A 23,170-nucleotide genomic window follows, 5' to 3' on the forward strand; every position below is an offset into this window, starting at 1 on the left:
TCTGGAAAGTTCCACACTTGAAAATTGGTAATCTTGTTGACTTTTGTGCCTTTATTCATATAAAGACCATGCAATTTATGAATGTATATAAAGGAAAAAAGTAAGATACATTCTCCTGGCATGCAGAAGAACTGCAGCAGCATCTGTTATTTTGCTTTTTTTTGAGTTTCTCTATTATGTGTTATCTCTTTTAGATAAACTGGGAGAGAATATGTTAAAAGCACAGTAACAGATTAGATATAAGGTAGAAGCACATTTTTTTTGGTGCTGAAGAATAATAAAGAGGAATAAGATATTTAATGAGATACTAACATGCATTTGCAAGGAAGTATACCAGAAGCTAATCAGTGCAATTTCTGGATGCTAGCCACATTTTGATCTGAAAGATGATTTGTATTTTTAGAGTCTCTGAGAATAAAAGATTGACTAGTCAGAAATGTCCTAGTCATTGTTGGGTAGAAGTTAAAAGTCTTGAAATAGTAAAAAAAGAAAACCAAAATCTCACACACAAAAAAAAGTTATTTTTGAGCATTTGCCAGAAAGTCACTGTCTTAAGAGAAGTGACTGCCTTGTCAGCTTTTGAAATGTGTCTAATCTCCTGATTCAGAGCTTTTCCAAACTGACAGGAATCTTTTAATAGGAGATTAAACTACTGTCCTTGTGCCTGGTTGAAAAAATCTCTTATTCAGAAATTCCAGTCACTCATTCACAGCAATCATCCCTGCTATCATTTCTATATTGTTTTCAGCTATTTTCCTTTAAAGTTTCTTAATCACATTTCCTTGTTCATTAGTGAGAAGCTGATGAGTCTTTTAATTATTTATTCTGACAAATCCAAATGCAATAGCCTGCAATTGCTTTCCTGCCCTGTGATTGGAGAATGGAAGCTGTGTTGCCAGGGTCCCATATTTTTAAGTAGCAGAATAGGTGGTAATTAGGTCTGATGTCACAGAAAACCTTGTGGAAAAACTGCCAACAATCTGAAATTTATTCTGACAGAAAAAGGGATATATTCAGAAAATAGCTGTGATTTATTTTTATTTTGTTCAACAAAATTATCTGTACTGTGTATTATATAAATCCAGTGCTTACCTCATCTCCCTTCTAGGAGTAAGAAGAGAAAATAAAAGAGAAAATAAAAGCCAGAACAAATCTCTGAGAATAAAAGTAGTAACACATCATAAGCATTTTGTAAGACTTACAATTCAGAGAAATCATAGATACTTCATATCAAGAAGATCTCAATTGCCCTGAATTTTTCTCAGTTTAGTGTTTTTATTCCCTACAGCTGCATTATTCCATTAAGGTGAATTGCATATAGTTGCTCCTAAAAGTTATTTTAAAATTAGGAACAATTTATGCATTCTGTAATTTGGATCAGAATTAATCCCATGTCTAAATTACATCAGATGAAGTCTATCTAATACCATCCACAGTATTTATGTGTGTAATGTGTAATGCAGGAACATATTTAGCACAGAGAATGCTCACAACCTGCACTCATTAGTAACTTCATGGTAAAATTTTTGAGCAGAAAAGATTGACAAAGCAAGCTTCTACTTTTGTGTACAAACCTCCTTGCCAAAGTATTCTAGCAAACCTGTGGAGATGTTGTTACACCACATATTGCTGATGTATGTTTGCACATTACAGCATTCTGATAGGTCAGCACTATCTCAGACCTGCCATCCCAGCTTATACCTCAGAGTGGATATTGTTATGGAAACGAATACTGTTCAAGTGTTGAAAATTCAGAGTGCCACTGCACTGGATAACCCACAAATAAATATATAGTTTATAATATTTATTTATAAATAATAATATATATCATTATATAATAATTATGATTATATAATAATTACATAATATTTATATAATGATTTATAGTTTAAATTTACAGCTCTTCCATAGGAATTGCATGTATGCATATTCTTCTCCACAGAAACTGTGGGACAGGTAAGTCATATGTAAGAGGAGAAGTTATGCCACACTTACAAGAGGATTGTACATTCAAACTATTCACAATTGTCATCATGGTGTAGGAAATCTACTGCTTGTCTTGCCTGCTGATAACATCTTGTATTTACATTACCTTTGTCTTGTTAGCTGCTTATTCTGTGCTACATAGAATAAGATATTTTTTGCAGTGGAATTTTATCTAATCAGATAAGTCCGAGATATACAAATGTCCAATAAATATTCAGTAAAGAATGATTCTGAGTTAGCATGGACCTGGTTTTGCATTACATAATGGCACACATGTAATGGCATATTGTCTCCTTTCCGAAAGAACCAGGATTTCAGAAGCCCAAATGTTCAAATGTTAGCTCTTCCTGAAAGAACTGTAGACAAATAGGCATATGTCAATACCTATAAAAGATTTTGAATGAAGAGATTAAGATAAAGCAGAGACTGGAAAGGAGCCTCTAGAATGAAAGATCTGGTGCTTAAGGTTTTCAGGCTGTACTCAGAAACCTCTGTGATCTGCATTCAAATACACTTTTTGTCTCTCTTATTATGAGACACTAAATACCAGAGGTAAGGAAGAAGAGAGATGTAAAAGAAATACACAGTTATTGTTCTAACTCGGTGTGAAAAAGCTATTGAGAAGAAATTGAGGTTTAAGGACGACAAATTCTCTATCACTCCAGTAAATCCAAGCTCACATATATGTTTGAGAGAAATAATGAGCTGAAATCTCAGCAAACCAATCAGCAGGGAGTGAGACCATGATGTACCCACCTTCTACTGAATCCCAAATGAGACAATGTGAGTCAATGTGCTAATGAAGCCATGGAACCTGGAAATCCTGTCAAACATTTGGAGTACTTCCTTTGCTTCCTCCAAGAAGCCTACATTAAGATTAATTTCTCAGCTTTTTTTCGTGTTCTTTTCTGCATAGAACTGGATGTCTCTGACTGAGGTCTGTCACCTATTTATTCTTCCCACTAAAAAACATCTTGAGGATGAACTTGGTAATGGTATTTTTTGGCAAATTTGAGTATTTCATCTTTAAACAACATTAAACAATGTGTTCTAACCACTGCTATTTTTTAGCACTCCTGTTTTAAACAAAATGCTGCAAACATGGAAATGAAATATTCTTAAAATGATCCAACTCCCTGCCCCCAAAGTGCAACCCTGAAATGTTATAAATAGAATACAAGAAAAGAAAGAGAAGAAAATATAATCAACTTGATCAGTCACCACTTGGTAGAGCTTCTACATTTATCAAAAAAATATTAAATATAACTATTCCTGGTGAGTTTTTCCCCTGAATTATGAGAATAGCTTCCCTAAGTAAGACCAAATCTAACCTGTTTCCCAGAGTGAGGAGTAACAGATATCTAGAGAAAAAATATATGAAAAATGTATATAATTTCTAATCAGCTACAATTAAGTAAACATAATATATATATATATTAAAAAATCCCAATATATGAAAATGTCCTTATGGGTTGGCTAACAACAACTAAACAGAACAAAAAACTAAATAGTTTTCAAAACAGGACTAAGGGTAGAAAAGCCACTCAGAGAGAGAACTAATACATTAACATTTCCTTGGTGTCAACAGAAAAGAGCTCCGCTGATGTAAGAGAACTGCAATATTGGTTACTAAAATCTCACTCATTTAATTAAAAATAATCCACTGTAAATGGCTTACCAGCCAATTCATAAAAATATCTATCACCCACAGAAAATGCATAAGGCACGGACAGATTGCAACACTCTGACTCACATGACCAGTTCAACCAACTTGATCTATAAAACATGTGTAATAAAAATCAGTTTGGGGAACACAGTGTGGCTGGACCATGACTTTCTGCAGCTAAGGTGACTGCGTTTGAGAGTAAGAAGAGTAAAATATATGTCCCCAGTTGTCATTGGTACCTCTAAAAAAATAATGCAGGCTTCTTAACTTTCTCAAGTTAAGATGTAACAAAGCAAATTACAAAAAAAGAAAATTTTGGTTATGAAACTATGGGGTTTTTTCCCTGAAAAGTACATATTATAGTTTGAAAGTATATAATCAACTGGCAAGAATCCATATCACAAGATCAGTGTCCAGATTGAAACTTTGGATGGATTCCTGCAACCTAATTATGTATTTTCTGTGTGTCCAACATAGAGAGCTGTGTTACACTCTCAACACAACTAAATCCATGCAGAATTCAATGGGTAATAGGGGGACCTTTTACTCTCTCAGCACTAATTCTTTGTATAATAGCTTAAATCCTTTTATTCTCCTCCTTCTCCCACACCATCTCAATAGTTTAAGACTGTGGGAAGCAACTGCTTAATCCTCTATTCAGAATGTTATACTGAAACCAAACATGAAACACATATTCAGTGTTTATCTCAATGAACAGAAGGCTCTTTGATGCCCCATCTCCCACTTCTTTGGAGCAGCTAATTCAAGCTCTGTTTTCACACAGTGAGGGGAGTTCGAAGTCTCTGTTCTAAATAAAATGAGCAGCGCATTCTGAAAGAAGCAGCTCCTAATTTTCAAACATCATAATGAGGAACACTTTGGCTTTTTAAAAAAATTTTTGGGAGTTGCACGAAAGCAGGGAAATTGTACATACCAGCTATCTAACTCAATATTAGTATAAATATTTTAATTACAGGTACAATTCAATTTCAGTTAACTGCTTCTTAGACTAAGAGCTATATAAGAATTCAAATAAGCTTAAAAATGTAAGATACATTTAATTTACTGTTTGAGGCCATTTTTGTCCATCCTTTCTTTCCTTCCATGTGCCCATGCCATACTCTCAGCAGAGGTAATAATTTCAGGATGACTTTTCAAACCATAAAACCAGCAACATAAAAGATGACTGGGGAGTCTCTCAAAAAGGCAGAGTGCCTTGCACACCTCATGGAAGCAGCATTCCAACTGTAGCTCCAGAGAGCTGGATGACAAGAGCCCACAGAGATTTCTGTAAGAACAGCAGAATCATCCCTAAGAGTATGTATTTATGTAATACTCACATTTTACCTCTAAAGGCTTTACCTCCCAAGGTTTTTCTCAGTCCAGCAGAACAACTTCTGCTTATGATTCTGTCAACTTAAGGACAAAATGCAAGAGAAGCTTGTACTATAAAAGCACATGAATTCTCCTGGCAGCTGTTAGAAACCTGAATGTTACATCCAGGCCTGTTTTCTGCTTTATTATGAAATGTCCCTGTCCTTTGTTTAATGGAGCCTGCTGTATACAATTCCTTGAAGTCAGCATGTGGAAGCTCAACTGCTGCTTGTTCCCTGGAATTTTTAATTCTCCACAATTAGTCTGCTAATACAATACAGAGCATAAAGCTCTTTCTTTGTCTCACAGCTTTATAATGGGAATTTAGAAAATGTAAGATGAGGCAGTAAGTATTAGGTTTTCAAGCCAATAAGACTAATTTGACCTCGATTTTGCATGAACACTTATTTATTAGGTTTTAACTTACTTATTCAAGTCAGGAGCAACTTTCTAATCACTGTAACATACTGGGAGGAGAATCTTCTGCTCAGCTAAACTGATACTATCATCAGATCTGCAGTTAAGATGAATTCTTCAAAAAAAAACAACAACCTTCCTATAAGACCCAGCCACCAGTGGTACTTGATAGTATCATGATTTTCTAACATCTTCACAGTTTTGTGGGTTGTTTGTTTTCATTTTCCCTTGAGGGGAGCTGCAGACCAATGGATACAAACAATTTGCACCAAAAATAGACTGAATATAAAGGGAAATCCAGATACGGGGCGGGGGGGGGGGGGGTGGGGGGGGGGGGGTGGGTGGGTGTTGTGAGAGGAAATTTTTCCCTCAGCATCAAGAGAACCCTTTGAATATTCCGAAAACCCTGACAGCTTCCTTCTTTTCCTTCCTAAAATGACAGATCCCAATCTAAAGCCTTGCCAGGATATAAATCAGTTCTGTTTCATAGCTCACCCTGCCTACATTAGGTGAAGAAGAATGGCTAATGCTGTGCCCAGAACTCACACCTCAGTACCCCTTGGTTTGACTCTACCTTCCTATAGGTTTATTAGCAAAACATTTAACATAACATTTTTGGAATCTCTCTGTCAGTGAAATGCTTTGCTGTTCATTGCAGCATATTGATTTGCAGTACAGCTTTTTCCTTACGTGTAATTTTGGTTGGACACCTTTCCTCTTTTTCTCTGCCAATCTCTGACAATATGTGAAGTAGTGGGATGCTCCATCTCTGCTCTTGTGAAACCTTTTTATCCTGCTCTTTCTAAGGCGCCACAGAATTCTCCCATCACAGCAATACAGAAAATACCATAAGTTCATTTAATTAAACCAAGAACAACAAAACACTGAAAGAAAAGCTTCCAGAGAACAAATCTTAAAGCATGATGCTGAATAGTGATGGAACAAGAAAAAAAAATCACTAAATTTCCCCATTTTCTATTTGTAACATTCAGGAATACAGGATGTTAGTAAAATAATTTCTATCCTTTTTTATGAAAAGAACAATATTTTTCTTAGTGAAATTTTGGATTTATTGATATTAATAATTTTTAATAGCCTTAAAGGATGCTTTGCTATTTGTTTTGCATTCTCAGACTAGGTTTCTGCTGGTACTGTAACAATACTAATACTAATGCTAATAATAGCTACCATGGAAGGAAGGGTTTCATTAATGAAAATGAGTTACAAAAAACAGCCTTGAAATTTCTCTGATTTGATGTCTTAATCATTAGGAAGCATGCAGTCAATATTAAGAAGTGCTCTGAATTCTGGAACCTCATGCTAAACTGAATCACACCAGGGCTTCTCCCAGGCTTTTTAACCAGGCTAATGTTGTTTTAACAATTATCTACACTAACACCACAAGAGAGACCTGCGGTTAACATATAATCTGCCCTGAGGTCACAGCATGAAGTCTGCTTTACATCAGTCACTGTTCTTTTGAGGACCAAAAGGTGATCCACTGACACACTTTCCCTCCTGTGGCTGTCTTTTCTGACTGGATGTGGCAGGCTCAGGCCTCTTGAAGCTCATTGTTGAGTTTGTGAGACATATGAACACACAAAACATTCCACAGACAGTGGAAGGAAAAACTGAGAGCAAAGAGTGGCTACTTTGGCATAGTGTTACACACTGTCAACACACAGGTTTCAGCAACGATGTTATAGTTCCAGCCTCACTTCTCAAGAGTTCATGCTATAGAAGTGAGATGCCAGTACTTCTTACAGTATAGCCATTGCTGGGGGATGCTCAGCAATCACTCCTGCAAAACAACACCAGGGTTTTTTTATAAGCAGAATGTCCTGCAGTGTTGGCTGACATAAATTAACTTTCGGGAGGTTTTTATTACACTGTTCATTCCTCTGAGCTTCTGAGACCCACTGCACCTAGAGGATTGTATGGTCTCTGTCAAGGGGTTGATGAGCAATAAGGAAGTGTGCTGGATTAAGACTGAACATTTCTAATTTTGCAAGCACAGAATACGTATTTTACTCAATTGTAAGTTCATTGAGCAGATCTACTAAACAGAAGACTAGGAGAGGAAACTAAGGTAGAAAATGTTGATATTATAAAATAATTCATTGCTGTTTTTGCTTCCTTACAAATACTGTAGGTAGTGTGCTTCTGAAAAAAATAACCACTCTTGGCCTTATATCAGCTTCAATAAGCTATAATGCCATAAATCAGTCAAAATCTATACTTCACATTCGGTTTAGAAGAGTTGAAGTATTGAAGACATGAGCAATTCCTACGTGCACCACTTGATGTCTCGTGCTGTAAATCAAGCTCGATGGTGACCTCAGGAACTGCCTCTGAAGACAGACATGGGCAAGGTTAAAAGAAAACACTAATGTGAGCCAGGCACTGGTGAAGGATGAGTGCTGCCAACACAGAGGGAGCCACTGACAGGGAAAGAAGCAAGGCAGCATGCACTGAGGAAGCCCTGGCCTCTTCCCATGGCAGCCCATTACATTATGAGCTCTTCAAAAGGAAAGGAAAAGGAGTAGAGGCTGCTGCAGCTCTATCAAATGAAGAACTTTGCAGTTACGGTGTAAACAAATATCTTGGAAAAAAAAAACAAAACAACAACATTTTCCTCATCATTTCAGTTTCAGGGTTTTTTTATAACAGTAAGTCTTTAGAAATGAAGGTCCAGCTCAAGGCACTGTTCACAAAATTCCATTTTTAGGTAACAAGGAAAAGGCAAAACAGCAAAGGTTCCCTTTCTATGAGGTTGGGATGAAGCTACAACAGTCAGGAGATGTGGAGGGGCCCAGATTCACCTATGTCTTCCCTTGAGGGGCTTCACAGTCTAGTTTGCACCACACATAACAATAAAAAGAAAACCTTTTACTTCCCTGGTTTCTTTGGAGCTCTCCATTTTGGGAAGGCTTTTCCTTAGATCCACCAAAGTGGTAATAGTAGCTACGGTTCCTTAGACTGTTCTATGAGATTCATATTTTAAGATGTTAAAGAAGACTATCGGGGGAACGAAGGAAAACAACAGAAACAACAGCTCTGCTTGTGGTTTTTCTGTTATTTAGTATTACCTACCATGCATTTCTTTCTTTCTTTATGCAGCATATTTTACAAAGATATCTACAATGCCTTTATTTGTAAATGGAAATATTCAGGAGAGAATCAATTTAAGGAAATAAAGCACAGATAATCCTTATTACTTTCCTTTTTATTCTTGCCCCACCAAGTGCAGTCTTGCTATTGTAAATGAAAAGTATGACCACAAAAAGAACTTCTTATTTAAAGCATCATGAAAAGAAAGCCCTCAGAAATGACTCACATTGTATATGGCCATTATGCCTAACAGGCACTGAGTGTTACTACTGTTGGCAAAGAAAGTTGGCACACACTTATCTCCATGACCTTTGGCCACAGAGAGGTTCTGCACAACACGAGATATGCAAATACTACACTCACAGCAAAGAATCTCTTTTCATACCTCAGTATTCAATACCTTGAATTAAAAAACTTGATGAAATATGTTCATCTCTTTTTTTTTTTCTTTCCTTCTTGAAAGTTGCTTAACTCAATACATGAGATAACTTGAATGGCTGCAATATCACACAAGACACCCTTGTAGATAACACTGTCTTGTTTGGAGTCTCTAGCTGACCAGTCAGGAGCCCTGGCTTGCAGTTGAAATGACACCTATTAAAGATTATTATTTAGTCTATTTCATTTATTAAGTGCAACAGATATTCTTGTCTGAATTGAATTAACCAGAATGGCTGTCTCAGGCTGCCCAAACTTCTAATATTTCTCTTGACTCAACATCTCTAATATTTTATTGACTCAACCTTTCTGGCCTCACCTCACCTCTTGGTGGTCTTACATACCTAGGTGATGGTCCTACAGGAATTACATCACCCTGCTGAGGTACTTTGCAGGACACCTAATTCAAACAGCAAACTTTGGGCCAATTAGAAGTGGAGTGATTAATCAAACTGTTTAAACATTTGACTGCAAACCCAACAGGGAAACTTGTATAACTAAGACGTGAGAATTTAAATGCATGGCAATGCATTTAAAGGCTGCACGTATCAAACATTAGTGTGGCTGGCATTTCATGCCGAACTGGTATATTCATTTACCTCTCCAAAACCCTTCTTCCTTTTTGGATATGGAAGGATAAAGGAGAAACAATATGCAAACAATCAGCCCAGCTTCCTTTTACAAGAACAATACCAGTCCCACAATTTTATGGGTTCCCATCTGCAACATCTTTTACTAGTACTCAGTGGCATTCTTCCATGAAACTCCTCAATAATTTTTAAGAGTTCAAGAACATCTTCAATGTTTATTATAAATGGTTTCAATTTACTGAGCAGTTTTCAACAGCGAAATTTTACTAAATTGGTAAGACCAAAAAGCAACTGCAAGGACATCAACCACAGTGTGTTGTTCTATTCTAGGTGACCAAAAGTGACACCAGGATCAGATGAAGCATTTATCAGATGATATTAGCTTGGACTGTGACATGGCTTCTTAACCCTTTCCCCTTTCATTACAATACCTGTTGTAACTCTCACCAGGGAGCTTCTCAAAGGAGAAGGCATCAATACAAACTATGAAGGGAGGTCACAAGATGCAGGATGAGCTGGCCTTTCATGGCAATGGCAGGCCATGAACTTGAACTCCCCAGGAGAGACAAAGCAGTAGTGACAGCTACACACTGCTGATACTTCAGGAGTTTGGAACTGGCCTGGGAGGTTTTTTACACCAGTTAGCAATTTTCCTTTTTCTTGTCTTCTCACATACTTTGACAACCATGCTCTCCAGATTATGAGAAAGCTTATGTGACATATCTCTTGCTCTCAAGTCTTTGTAACAATATTGCGTTCTGTCCATTTTTCTTAATTTCTTCCTAGTTATTCTGATACCAAAAATTCCACATAGTGTTGAGAAGTGACAGAAAAGCCTACATTTTGATCTAAAGAGAGATTCTTGAATGTCCCAGAGAGTTCTACTCTCTCACATGTCATCTGACGATAGAAGTTTCACAGGATTAAAACACCCTTTGCAGAGCTGGAGAACAAATAAATAAATTGATAAGTAAAGAAATGATGGCTCAAGCACTTCTTTCCTTCTCTATATCCAATCATGTAAGAAATAAATTGATTAACATCCTGAAGTTATCATAAGTCACGGAATTTTAGGAATAGTAGAAGCTGTGTTGAATCATTTCACCTATCTTAGACACAGAATAGAAAAGGAAAAAGGAAAGAACTATAAATTGAAGGGTCAGAAAAATTAGTTTTATGGTCCTGCAGAGACTTGACTCACCTGTAAGGTCAGACCAATCAATCAATAAAAAAATAAAAACCTTTCTTTTTGAGGACTTGGCAGTGTGAGTCCTGCCAAATATACTCATTACAGCTCTTCCCTTTTTTCTTCCTTCATCAGAATCATGCTGTCAAGTTCAGTATGACATCTAATATAAAAGCTTAGATCCTTCTTTATCAGAGCAGATAACAAGAAGTGTTGGTAACAAGACAGCGTGTTGATTATTTCTGACTAAAAGCTGAACCTTGAAGGCTCACTTTGTTCAACAGCCAGAGACAGCAACTGTAGTCTTTATTTTGTTCTGCAACTCCCAAGCTTTGACTTAAGTCATACCACACTTTCTTGTAACATATGATGAGCTCTGTTACAAAGGATTAATTTCTTTCCCACATCTCAAACAGTTATTTTTTCCCTTCATTTCCAGCTCTATATGGATAATATTCTGGGTATGTGTGATGTGTTTGTAATTTTATCTGAAAATATTATGTAAGATAGAATTTAAACACATCACTATACTGCTCAGCTGTTTTTGGCTTTTTGGCTATGCTGGTATTACATTCTTGCAGATTTTGCCTCTTCATCTACAGGCAAGGAAGAGATGAAGGAGTGTGTCAGGAGCATCAGGCACTTTAATGTCAGCTGCTTGTAAGCCAGGTTAGTCAGTAATGTATTCAGAGCCTATTAAAGCTGACAGGATTCTCCACAGCTGTAAAGCTCTCCTGCAGTAACCAGCAAGAACATTTTTCCATATCCTCTGTGATGCTGAGATGCAGATCCATCCTTCAAAGTGTTTTGAAATTCTTCCATGCTAACTGAATGCACTCCATTGGACTTCATCTCTTTAGTTTTCGTATTTCATTTGCAGCAGAGACAGTGAGCATTTGACCCAAAGACAGAGGCTGGATCAGCCTGTTTCACACAGCTGCTTGTCGAGCTGACATTTATTCAAAACTCTTCCCATCAGAAGAGAATGATCTATTACTGCCACAAAATGGAAAAATGCCAAGAGACAGATTTTGAGAATTTCTGCTTCCATGAACAGGAAGATATTATCAAGACTAATTTATGAAAAGGAGAGCAAAATATATCTTTAAAACCACTTAACACAGCCATAAAAATATATTGCTTTTAAATGCCTACAATGTTATTCAATTAATGAATTGGTATCACTACCCTCAATTTAAAAACTCCAATTTATAAGATTCTCAGACTCTATTTTACACCCTTTTTATTCCCATGCTCCCCCTTTTACCCACCTCCAGCTCTTCTAAATTATTAAAGGAAATAATGAATTTCACCAGAACCTCTTCCCACAGGATACTTGTGCTAGGAGCAGGGCCTGGGATCTGCTGCCAGGGCTTGGAGATGCCCAGGAACCATCATGACACTGCAGGACTGGCACCCTGGTCCTGGGGATACTGAAGGAGCACAGACCCCTGGGGTGCCCAGCTCCCAGGAGAGCAGCTCCCTCTCACAGGAGGCAGCATTTGGCAGGACAGCCATGGAGATCCTTTTGGAGAACACCAACTCCCAGCCTGCTGAGGGGCTGCCAAGCCTTCAGAGGAGGCGCCAGGAGAAGGATGGAGCAGGAGGGAGAGCCCAGTGGTGGGATGGAGCCACACTGAGCTCCCTGGATGCTCAGGCCAGGCATGCCAGCACTGGGGGGTACGCTGTGCCAAGGCAGCCACTTTCATCCCACGCCTCTTCCTCCTCCTCTTCCCACACATGGGCCATGGGCAGCGACATGCAGTGCCTCAGGACAGGCATGGCTGGGCCTTGTCCCCCCAAGGGAACAGGCTGCCACTGCTCCCAAATAGAAAAAGCTTGCAAGTACCTGAGCTGAGACAAAGCACAGTTTTAAATTCCAGAAAGTATTTTTATTATCTCTAAGCAGGTGACAGCCACTACAGGTATAAGAACTATCTTCCTTTTTTGACTCCAGCCTTCAGTCGTCTTTAAATTTCCTAAGCTTTGAAATGAAGATCTTCTTAATACCAGAGAAAGAGGCTTTGCATATGAAACGAATTATTAAACTCACATGAGATGCATCCATTTTGGAGATGAGGGATTGCATGAAAGAAAGACACACTATGATCTTTTCCTTCTTGTCACTTTCATATTAAAACAAACGCTGTATCATTATTGGGACCGGTTTGTCCAAGGTCACTCAATTGTTCAGCATTTACAAGCTGGCAGCTCATCACAGGCAGAAGCAGCACTTATAATCATTATTGATGCTGGCAGTCTCCACCCTCGCTAATACTCCTTGTTCTGTCAGCCAGTCCCTGGCTTGTCGCAGGCAAATGGAATTATTCTTTGAGCTGTGCCTCAGATCTGCAGTTCAAGGGAGCTGTTTGAGGCTAGACCACAATTAAGTACCAAATGGTGTCATGCCTATTTACAGAACATGCCAGGTCAACAGCTACTGTTTCATTAGGCTCAACTCCTCCCATCCACAGCTCAACATGAATGCCATATCATGTGGTGGGCATCTCTGAGGGAAAGTACCTCACCTCCTCGCACGTGTGAAATGGCTGAAGAGCTGCCTTCTCGATGCCATTGTAGCCCCCAGAGGGGGCTCTCCCTTGGATGGCATTGATCCCATCTTCCAGCTTTGCGTGAATGACTCCATTACTCAGCTCCCACTGTGAGGCAGAAATACACAAGATACAGGAATTCCTGGCTCCAGAGCCTTGCAGAAAATTCCCTCTGCTCTGCAAACTTCAACAACTCTGCCCCCATTTTATTAATCCTCTTCAAAATTTGTATTTGTAACTGCAACAGCTGAAATTTGATACCACGTAAATGACTATTGTATTTATTAACGGGTATTTCAGTTTTCAGCCCAAAACTTCAACTGACTTTAAAACACGATCTTTTTTGGAGGTGACAATTAATTCTGTTTAAAACTCCAGAGATAAATGATTTAATAATACTTTTTAAAATTACTGAATGTTCTTTTAGTTTAGGTGTTTAATTTATGTGTTATTTAACTCACTAAATATGGCAAAGTGGCAAGCACATCTGGAATGCCACACAGATGATACAGAGACAGAACAAAATATATACTGATGAACTTGTTTGTTTGCTACTAACTGCTGCTCCATAACAAAAAAATATCTTGAAGTTAACTTCCTAATGTTAGTAGAACACAGAAAAGCCATCGAGTACGAAAGTGCTATAGCTATGCTTCCCTTCAGTATCTTGACAATTCAAAATCAGCATTGATCTAAACCACTTCTTGCTAAGAACCAATACATAAAACATATCTCTGTAAGTGTTTTTTTCCGCTGAGGAAACACTAAAATCCAATAACAGAGATGAAAGCATTTGTTTTGTGAAGATCTGCTGGACTTCTTAAGTGACTTAGCAAGACACTTTTTTAAAACAAGAATTTGGGAAAGGTACATAAGCATATTTATATAGATGTACATGAGAAATTTTAAGCTTAATGGAAAAACAGGTGTGTATTGCAGATAAAGTTTCAATACGTTTGCTCTAAATTGAAGATATTCTGCTTAAAAAAATTACTGCATCAGCACTAGCCTCTTAAATTGTTTGAAAATAAAAGTTTTATTAAGACCTCAATCCTGGCAGTAATTAATTAAACATCATTAATAGCTATATGCCTGTAAGAGGCTACTCACAGAAAAACCTAATAAAGTCAAATCTGTTTGGCTACCCTGCAGTTACTGTGAAAGTCCAGATAGTTTAAGAGAAAATTTTTCCTTTTTAGAGGTTGGAGGCATTTCATGCTTTCATATGGGATTCCATATCCAGTTCATATTTCTCTTCTAATTGCTAGAGTATGGTTACAAATGTAATAGAAAAGCTTTTATTTTCTATTAAATCCTTGATAGCTTTTTCAGGAAGGGCTAATCTCTAAATATTTAAGATTAGTTTCAATGATCATTTTTTACTATGCCCATAAAGAGCTTACAGGTTCCATCTTCTTCCCTTGCTACCATTCCCATAGGTATAGCATAGATTGATTCTTCTCTGAATATCATAATGATCTCATGAACCACAGGAATAATCCACTTCCTGATTCTGTGCTCATAGAAATAAGTGAGAAATCTTGGTAGTGATTTAAATTATTCCTGAAGCAGATACATAGTCTACATACTCAAAAGCCTTTTATTACCCGGTTGCTGATGTCCTTGTCCAGCTTTTCAGAAATGCTCCCCAGCACAGTTAGGATTAGTAACTGCAAAAATTTGGTTTTAACCTGACAAGAAAAATTCTATTTCAGGTAAAAAAAGCAGGTTTCAAGGACCACCTTCTTCAAGATCAGAAGTGGTCCATTCCAGCAAGCAGGAAACATACTTAAGGCAGCAGCCTTTCATGGATGAACAAGGAGTTCCCCACTAAACTAAAACACAGGAAGTAGAAAGGTGGAAACGGGACCAGGTGACCCAGGAGGAACACAGAGCCATGGTTGGAACATACATGGATGCAACCAGGAATTTGGTAAGGAATGTAACTGGTAACAAGAAGGATTTCTACAGGCAGAAGCCCTGTTGAGAAAGGAAAAAGAAAAGGGTAAAGGTCTTAATGTCTTCTGTGACTCATTTTTTACTGCTGAGCCTTTCCTTTGGGAATCCCAGGCCCTCAGCTCAGAGGAGAAGCCTAGTCCAAGGACAACTTACCATCAGGGGAACAGGATCATGTTATGGAACCCTTAAAATAAACTGGGCATAAGCAACTTCATGGGCCCTGTTGGGATGCTCCCACAAATGCCAATGGAGCTGGTGGCTGTTGCTTGCAAAGCTAGTCCTGATAATCTTTGAAAGAACATGATGACTGGGAGAATTTCCTAAAGACTGGAACTGGAGGAAAGCAAATGTCATTCTTATTCTCAAGAAGGGCAAGAAGGAAGATTCAGGGAATTTACAGGTGGTCAGCCTCACCTCAGTCTCAGGGAAGGTGATAAAGCAAATGAGTCCAGAAATTGTTTTCATACATGAAAGACAAGAAGATGATCAGGAATAGTCATCAAGGATTTACAAAGAGTAAAAAATGCTTAACAACCTCATAGCCTTCTTCAATGAGATGACCAGTTTGCAAATGAAGGAAGAACAGTGGATGCTGTTTATCTTGATTTTAATTTTTTGACACTCTCTCCCATAAAATCCTCACAAACAGTCAGATGAAGTACAGGTTAGATAAGTGGACAATGAAGTGGAACTGAAAAACAGCTTAACTTCCAGGCTTGGAGAGTAGTGATCAATGGCACAAAGTCCACCCCAGGTGTTGATACTGAGTCCTTTGCCATCAAAAAACTTTATTAATGGCTTAGACAATGGGGCAGCATGCACACTCAACAAGTTTCCAGATGATACAACTAATGATTGCAGTGCCAACCAGAGCGATCTCAACAAGCTGGAGAATTATAATGAGAGATTAATGAAGCTCAACAAAGAGAAATGCAGAGTCCTCCATTTGGGTAGGAACAAACCGAAGCAACAGTATTGGTCAGGGCCTGACTGGCTGGAAAGCAGCTGAGCTAGAAAAAGGTCTGTGTGTCCCAGCAGACAAGCTGATCACCTCATGGCAAAGGAGGTTAATGGTATCCTGGGCTGCATTAATTGAGGTTATCCCTCCTCTCTAGTCAGTGCTGGTGAGGTCACCTCTGCAGTGCTGTGTCCAGTCCTGAACTCCTGTCTTAGGTTGGAAATGGGGATGTGTATTCTATTCCTATCTGTTAGAGGTGGGACAGCTCCCCGTCCAAGATGTAGTGGAGTGTGTCTAGTGAAGGATTACAAATATGAATAAGGGACTACACCATCTCTAATATGAGGAGAAGCTGAGAGAGATGGAACTGTTCAGTCTGGAGAATAGATATTTCAGGTGAGGATCTACTTGATATGCACAAATATCCAAAGGGAAGGTTGTAAAGAAGATGAAGCCAGGCTCTTCTTAGTGGTGCCCAGTGACAGGAAAAAAGGCAATGGGCACAAACCGAAAAAAGAGGAAATTCCACATAAACATCAGAAAAAACTTGCCAGAAAGCATTCAGCCTTGAACTGGGAGAGCTCTTTTTCTTCATTCCATTGGGCAAAACATTTGGCCCCCTCTGTGGGCCTAGAGGAGACATATGGACTCATTCAAGCAAAAAGGCCTGCCTATTTATGCTGCCAGTTTAGTTTTTCAGTGATATATTCATTCTTCTCTTATATGGACACAGTGACTAACAGTTTTAATAACCTGTGAGCAGCCAGACTTGATTATGACTTTCTTCATTGTATTATAAAATTCAGTCTCTTTGAAGGGAAAGCAGGGTTTCTACACAACTGCTCAAGAAATGAAATTCCTGTTATATATGAAATTCTAACATATTAAGAAGTAGTTCTGATTTGAATTGCAAATATGAAGTGATGAAATTCCTGTGAAGTGAAAATTTTCAAAAATCACCACAAAGTTAATGCCCATGAACAAATATCTTCTCAGTATCTTATAAGCAGGTTTTAAGGAAGTAGTAGCTGTAGTTCCTGAAGATGTAGAACTCACTGTCCTAGAGAAGTGTCTTTCCACCAAGTACCTTCTGAGTGATGTAACTGAAAAACTCACCATGTTGGTTAGTTCTGACTTCTGAAAACTTCTAAAGTAAAAAACTCCACATCTCATTATTTTTTGACAGCATTTAACAAGATGTATAAAAAATAGCATCTTTAAAAATACAAGAAAACCTATAACAAATTAAAATATTTTTATTTTCCAGGTACACAATCCACATTTTCTAGGTACAAAATCAATGACATTTCTTTGAAAAGAAAAACAAATCCAAAAGCTCAGAAATGGCACATTTCCAAAAGGGGTTTAAATTTCATAAAAATGAAATGTCAGAGAATAATTTGGTTAGTAAATATATTGCTGTCCAATACATCTGCAAGCAAAGGCTGTATCAATGTCATCAAGGAGCTTTGCAGAAAACTCAGCTCTTTCTAGAGTTACTTTTCTGAGATTTGGTAGACCCTTAGTTGGCCGCTTGGCCGCAACACACAAACAGAAAGAAAATCAGCTTCAGGATTTAACAGTTGAAGTGATGGTGTACAATTCCTTGGGAACGTGCCTTGTCACAAACCATCATGGGCACTGCTTGAGGGACGAGGAAGACTACTATCACTTTTCCTTCCTGACTATTGTCAACTTTTCTGTAGTCTATGAGTTTCATAAAATAGAAACAAAGCTCATATGTGAGCACATATGGACTTCACATGAACCTCCTGGGGGGAGGGAATCACCAGTGTAAGACACCAGTTCATAACACTTCATGTGGCCCTTGAGAATATTCCACATTTACTGGAAGAATAGCTTCAGTGCACAGAGGTTGTTTGGACACCTAAATTCATTATTGCTGACTTAAAGGGGAAGGTTTATAAAGGGATTTCTGGAGGAAAACATTTGTAGGTCCCATTAAAGCCAGGAAAAGAAAAATCTGAGACTAATAAAACTTCCTCCTTTTCAGAGGAGTCCTCCCATATGATGAACTATAGAGTAACATCTCTATTTTCTGGTTAAATTTTCTGGTAAAATATTCTCATAAAGATCTGTAGGCTACAGATAAGTGGATATAAACTATGCCAGCTTCATGGGTATATAAGTTGTATAAGTTGTAATAAATCCTGCACAGCCTCAAAATAAAGGTGCTCTAATCCCATTTGCTCTTTTTTTTTTTTTTTTTTTTTTTGTACTTTCATATCCTTTAAATTCAATACTAAGCACAGGTCACCCAGACTTGCATTCTACCTGCACCAGCTCATCAGCTCATGAAACCCATCCTGAAGTTTGTTATTTATACATTCATTTACTCAAATAAGAAGTAACGTATTCAAAGTATCATGAAACCTTGGTGTTGAGCAGGCTTAATTAAGATTTGAATACACAATTAATTTAATATTATTTGGAGGACACTGTTACAATTTACCTGCAATAGTATAGTACGGTAAATTCAAAAATTTCTGCTACTGCTAATCAAGTTACATTGATGTACTAATAATTAGTAAGACCAGAGGAAAAGAAACCCAACAGTAAGAACAGAAACAATAAATTCTCCGTAAAGGTAGTGTCAGAGGTTCCAGCAATAGGAAGGTAAATCTCAGTACTTCTCACTACTTTAAAGTAATGTCAGCCTCTGCCATCAGACAGTGGTAACAGAGCCTAGTCCTGCCCTCAGCAACCTCTGCTTGAACATGTTCTCCAAGGTCCTTACAAAATTTAAATGCTTATTCCATCACCACTAGCTGCTAGACACAGAAAACTAACAAAATCTGCTGAAAAATCAATCCACTGATCACAGACTGTGGATGCACATTTCCAGAATATCTGCCCAGTAAAAAAACCACATCCACACAGACTAATACAGAGCAGGCAATGCTTATTCCTGTTGCTTTTCCCAAACATGCACCCTTCATTCCCAGAAACACAGGCCCCACACAGTTATTAAAACCTGCCTTTTTATATGCTTTATGCCACTCCTACCTACCCTCTCACAAACATCAGTAGATCCAATGCAGGTATCTCAGACTATATCCATTCTGTTTCAAGGATGCAGAGAAAGCAAGTAAGGAGACAGAAACTCAACAACTCATCTGGGGGAAAGAAATCCTGCAGCAACTTAAGAGAACACTTCTAGGTAAGTGGTTTTGGGAAAGTTGGGATAAGGAGTTCAAAGCAGCCCTTTTGTCAGCTATATGAACTCACCATTCTTCCCTACTCCTGGTTTGTCTATTGTTTTTTTCTGTTTATGTTTTGTTTGGAATTTTTTAATTTATTTTGTTTTTTGTTTTTGGGGGTTTTTAAAGTATGTAGTGTTACACTGGCTTTTCAGTAGAAGGAAAGAATTGATGATGTTGCCAATCTTTTAATTTTCTTCCCCTTGGCCCCTCAGGCCTCAGTTCCCTTTAAAATTTGAGCCCAGGAAAGTCTTGCAAAAAATTACTCCTAACTTCCTTCTGATGTGATTATAAGTCACAGACACAAAAAGGTAGTCAAAGACTGTTAGCAGGGAGAATGGCAAGCAACCTCTAAGTGTCTCTTCCACCCCATGCCGTAAAGCAGATCTGGATGCTTTCTTTAAATCTCAAGGCATTAACACTGCTTCATAGCCATTCTGCCAGTTTCATTAATTGCACTTCTATTCCAATCATTTCATAAGCGGACTGTACTTATAATCTGGCTATTTATCCTAATGTTTGATGTTTCTGAGTCACATAAATACATTATGTTTGAATGCAGAGAAGTACTTTGCATGACAAATTTGAGATTTCTGCCGGAAATGTTTGACTGAAATTTATTTTTGCTATCCATAGGGAATAAGCCTCTGCATTATTTGATTGTTATTCACATTTTGGTAATCGCATTACGAACCTCTACAAAGAAATGAAATGGCAATGTGCCTTTTTTTTTTTCCCTCTAAGAGCAAACGTCTCCCTCCCCCTTCCAGATGCACAGACCTTGAAAAGGCATTAGAAAATTAAAAAGCCAACAGAAATAAAATAATGTATCTATGCTTGAATATTCATTAAAATACGACATTGCTTAGTCACTGCTTGCCATTTGGATGATGCAGGGTGCTTAGGCAAGCTTAATGCAACAACGGGAATTCAGTCTTGTTTTTACAGGGTGGGAGGAGACTTCAGTGGACAGATTCCTAATGGTGCTCAGCTGTACTAATTCCATTAATATTTTTAGGCCATAAATCACCTTACATCAGTTGGTGATCTGACTTTATGTTGTAAATAAGACTTCAGAGAAATAGTAATAGATCTCATTTCTGGGCACTATTCAGATCCACCCTGATATTTCTCATTCACTCCAGCAGCTGCTCTACCTACAATGCTTTATACTAAAGACCACATGTTTTGTCTAATGAATTTTTTTGCCCTTGATGTTGTTTGCCCTTTGTTACTGTTATATTACATATGCTCTTCTCTCCCATAAACTTCTAGCAGCTCCCACACTGGCAAAAAATTTAGCACACTTTATCTCATTCTGTCTATCCATTATCAAACATCACAAGCACAAGAAAGGATGACAAAAAACATCATTGGGTACTAAAACCCATGAGCCAAATTTATTTCTTGTTTCACCTCACAAATTGCAGCAATCTGTTAATTGTGTCCCCCACCGCTTTTAGATTTTTTGAGCATCAAATCACAGCAAGTTTTTTTCTCTGGAATTTGATTTAAAAAACCCAACTAAAATAGAACAAAATAATGCTGCCTCTACTCTTTTTAAAGCTTTTTAACATCAATTTTCTGATTGGAATATCTGATGTACTTCCTGTCCCTTAGTCCTTTGTTCTGTTATACTGCCCTGAAATTCCTACTGCCTGTGCTTGCACCAACTAACCAGCAGGAAACCTCATCTTCTGTACTTGGAAAAAACAGGAAGACAAGTTGTGGGGGAATGGAGACCCAGAAGAACACACAGCCTCTCACTCGAAGCACAGCTGCTCTGTTGAATCAGATGTGCCTGTGCTCAGGGTGAAGAGGAAGGAACTGCAGAACACCACAGGCACATTTTCAAGCAGTGACCTGGCACCTCAGGCTCAGCCCTACCATAGGACAGCACGTGGGAGACATTGTAAGACATCACCTCGCAGACATGTCTCACAGAGTCGTACAGAAATAAGAGGGGAGACATAGGGTTTATTTTATTTGTACACATGAGGGAGAAACATAAGAGAAATAATAATTATATCCTTTTTTCAGTTTGATAACTTTCTGTGCTGGATGCAGCCATTGGCCTGATGCTTTTATCCGCCGATTAGCTGACAAGAGATGCTCTTCCTCAGCTCTCTCCAACCGCAACTGAGGAAGCCAGCCACATACCCTTCTCACAATACCTTATTCTAAACATACAGCATGACTTCAGATCTTTCATGTTGGACAGTGAAATAATTTGGAGGCCAGACAAAGCCAGTCCTTTGAAAATCGCCACTTATATTTTAGCTTGTTGCAATGTGAAAGATAAAACAGTTCCAAACCACACACAATATAGACACACAAAATTACCTATATAGGACTGCTATTTTATAGGAGCACAAATCTCAGAACATAATGAAAAAGTTATGGTTTCTTCTCAAAATCTCATGATGTGGGGTCAAATCGTGCACCCCTTAATGGGGTTGCTCAAGTTACAGTGAGGCTGATTCAACCTTTTGCATTGTCAGTATGGGATGGATGTACAGACATATCTAGTTTGCTTAGCTGATACTTCTTGAGAAGGGTAAGAATTCCTTCCAGACTTGCTACCAATGTAATGTCCACTAGTCATGTAGTGTGTATTAATGCCAAAGACAGTTAAGTGGCTTAGTAATTTAATGAAAGCGATTAATAGAAACATGTCAACCCATTTAACTGAGTAATCATTATCTTTGCATTATGTTTCTCACAATTAAACTTGCACAATCCAAACATCTAATGCATATGGATGTATTACCCACATCAAGAAAAAGATATTCCGGATTTTGAACTTCATTGTTTTTCTTAAAAATTGGATGTACCCAGCAGTTTGACTGCCCAGATCAACACTGGCTTTTGGCTAGCTCAAGGCCCTCTCATCGATCTTTTGCACACTTGGTAAATTATTCAGACAACAGCAGCTTGCAGACCCCAAATCCTTTTAATGTTATTGTTCTTATTGAATCAAGTGGCATTGGAACAATTGGATTGTCCTCGTAGTTTCTTTTCCTATTTCCATCCTCTGCTTCTTGAACACTGGTCTAATTCTGCTGGTGACTTTCTTCTAAGAATAGCAAATGTCCTGTGGAACAGCAGGAACAGGAAGCTTTATGGGAATGCTTCAAACATGGCAAACACTATGAAACCAAAGATATGTGGGAAAACACAGAGATTTGTGTTCTGCTAAGCAGGGTTTTAAGTCCATACAGGCTTCCACTCTATGCCACTGATTATTTTAGTCTCTATTCATGTGAGCACTCATTTGTGCTGCTGCTTATTGCTGAGCACCCTCCAATTCTGTGGATGTACTTGTGTGGTGAGGCAATCAGGACTGCATTACACATTTTAGATTATAAGAAATATCTGATTTATAGGGTGGCACTAAAGTATTTTCCACATTATTCTCTAAGATAGTCCATGGAACTTCTGTTCTCCACCCATACTATGTTAATATAAAATTACCAGAGATCTCTGCTGCCTTTGGATCTTACTCATGTTTTCTAGGTTCTATTGACATAAAATTCAAGCCTCTGCTTCGCAGCCTCTTTCAGTACTCTGGTTACAGAAAACAAGACAGAAGTGGCAAACTCTGGCACCCAGAGCCCTAACAAGGACTGTGAATTCAAGCACTCAGCTGAAGGGTTTTGTGATTTTTATTTGTGGAGACAGAGGTGGATGAAACTTCAGTTGGTAGGTTGGG

At 38.1% G+C, this 23,170-nt stretch overlaps 1 protein-coding gene across 11 annotated transcripts in view; it reads right to left on the reverse strand.

Annotated features, from left to right (window-relative positions):
- The window catches only part of MOCOS (molybdenum cofactor sulfurase), a 261,142-nt gene that overhangs the window by 55,629 nt on the left and 182,343 nt on the right, over positions 1–23,170 (reverse strand). The window lies entirely within an intron of this gene.

This window comes from Passer domesticus, chromosome 1 (assembly GCF_036417665.1).
Source record: "Passer domesticus isolate bPasDom1 chromosome 1, bPasDom1.hap1, whole genome shotgun sequence".
Classification (NCBI taxonomy): Eukaryota; Metazoa; Chordata; class Aves; order Passeriformes; family Passeridae; genus Passer; species Passer domesticus.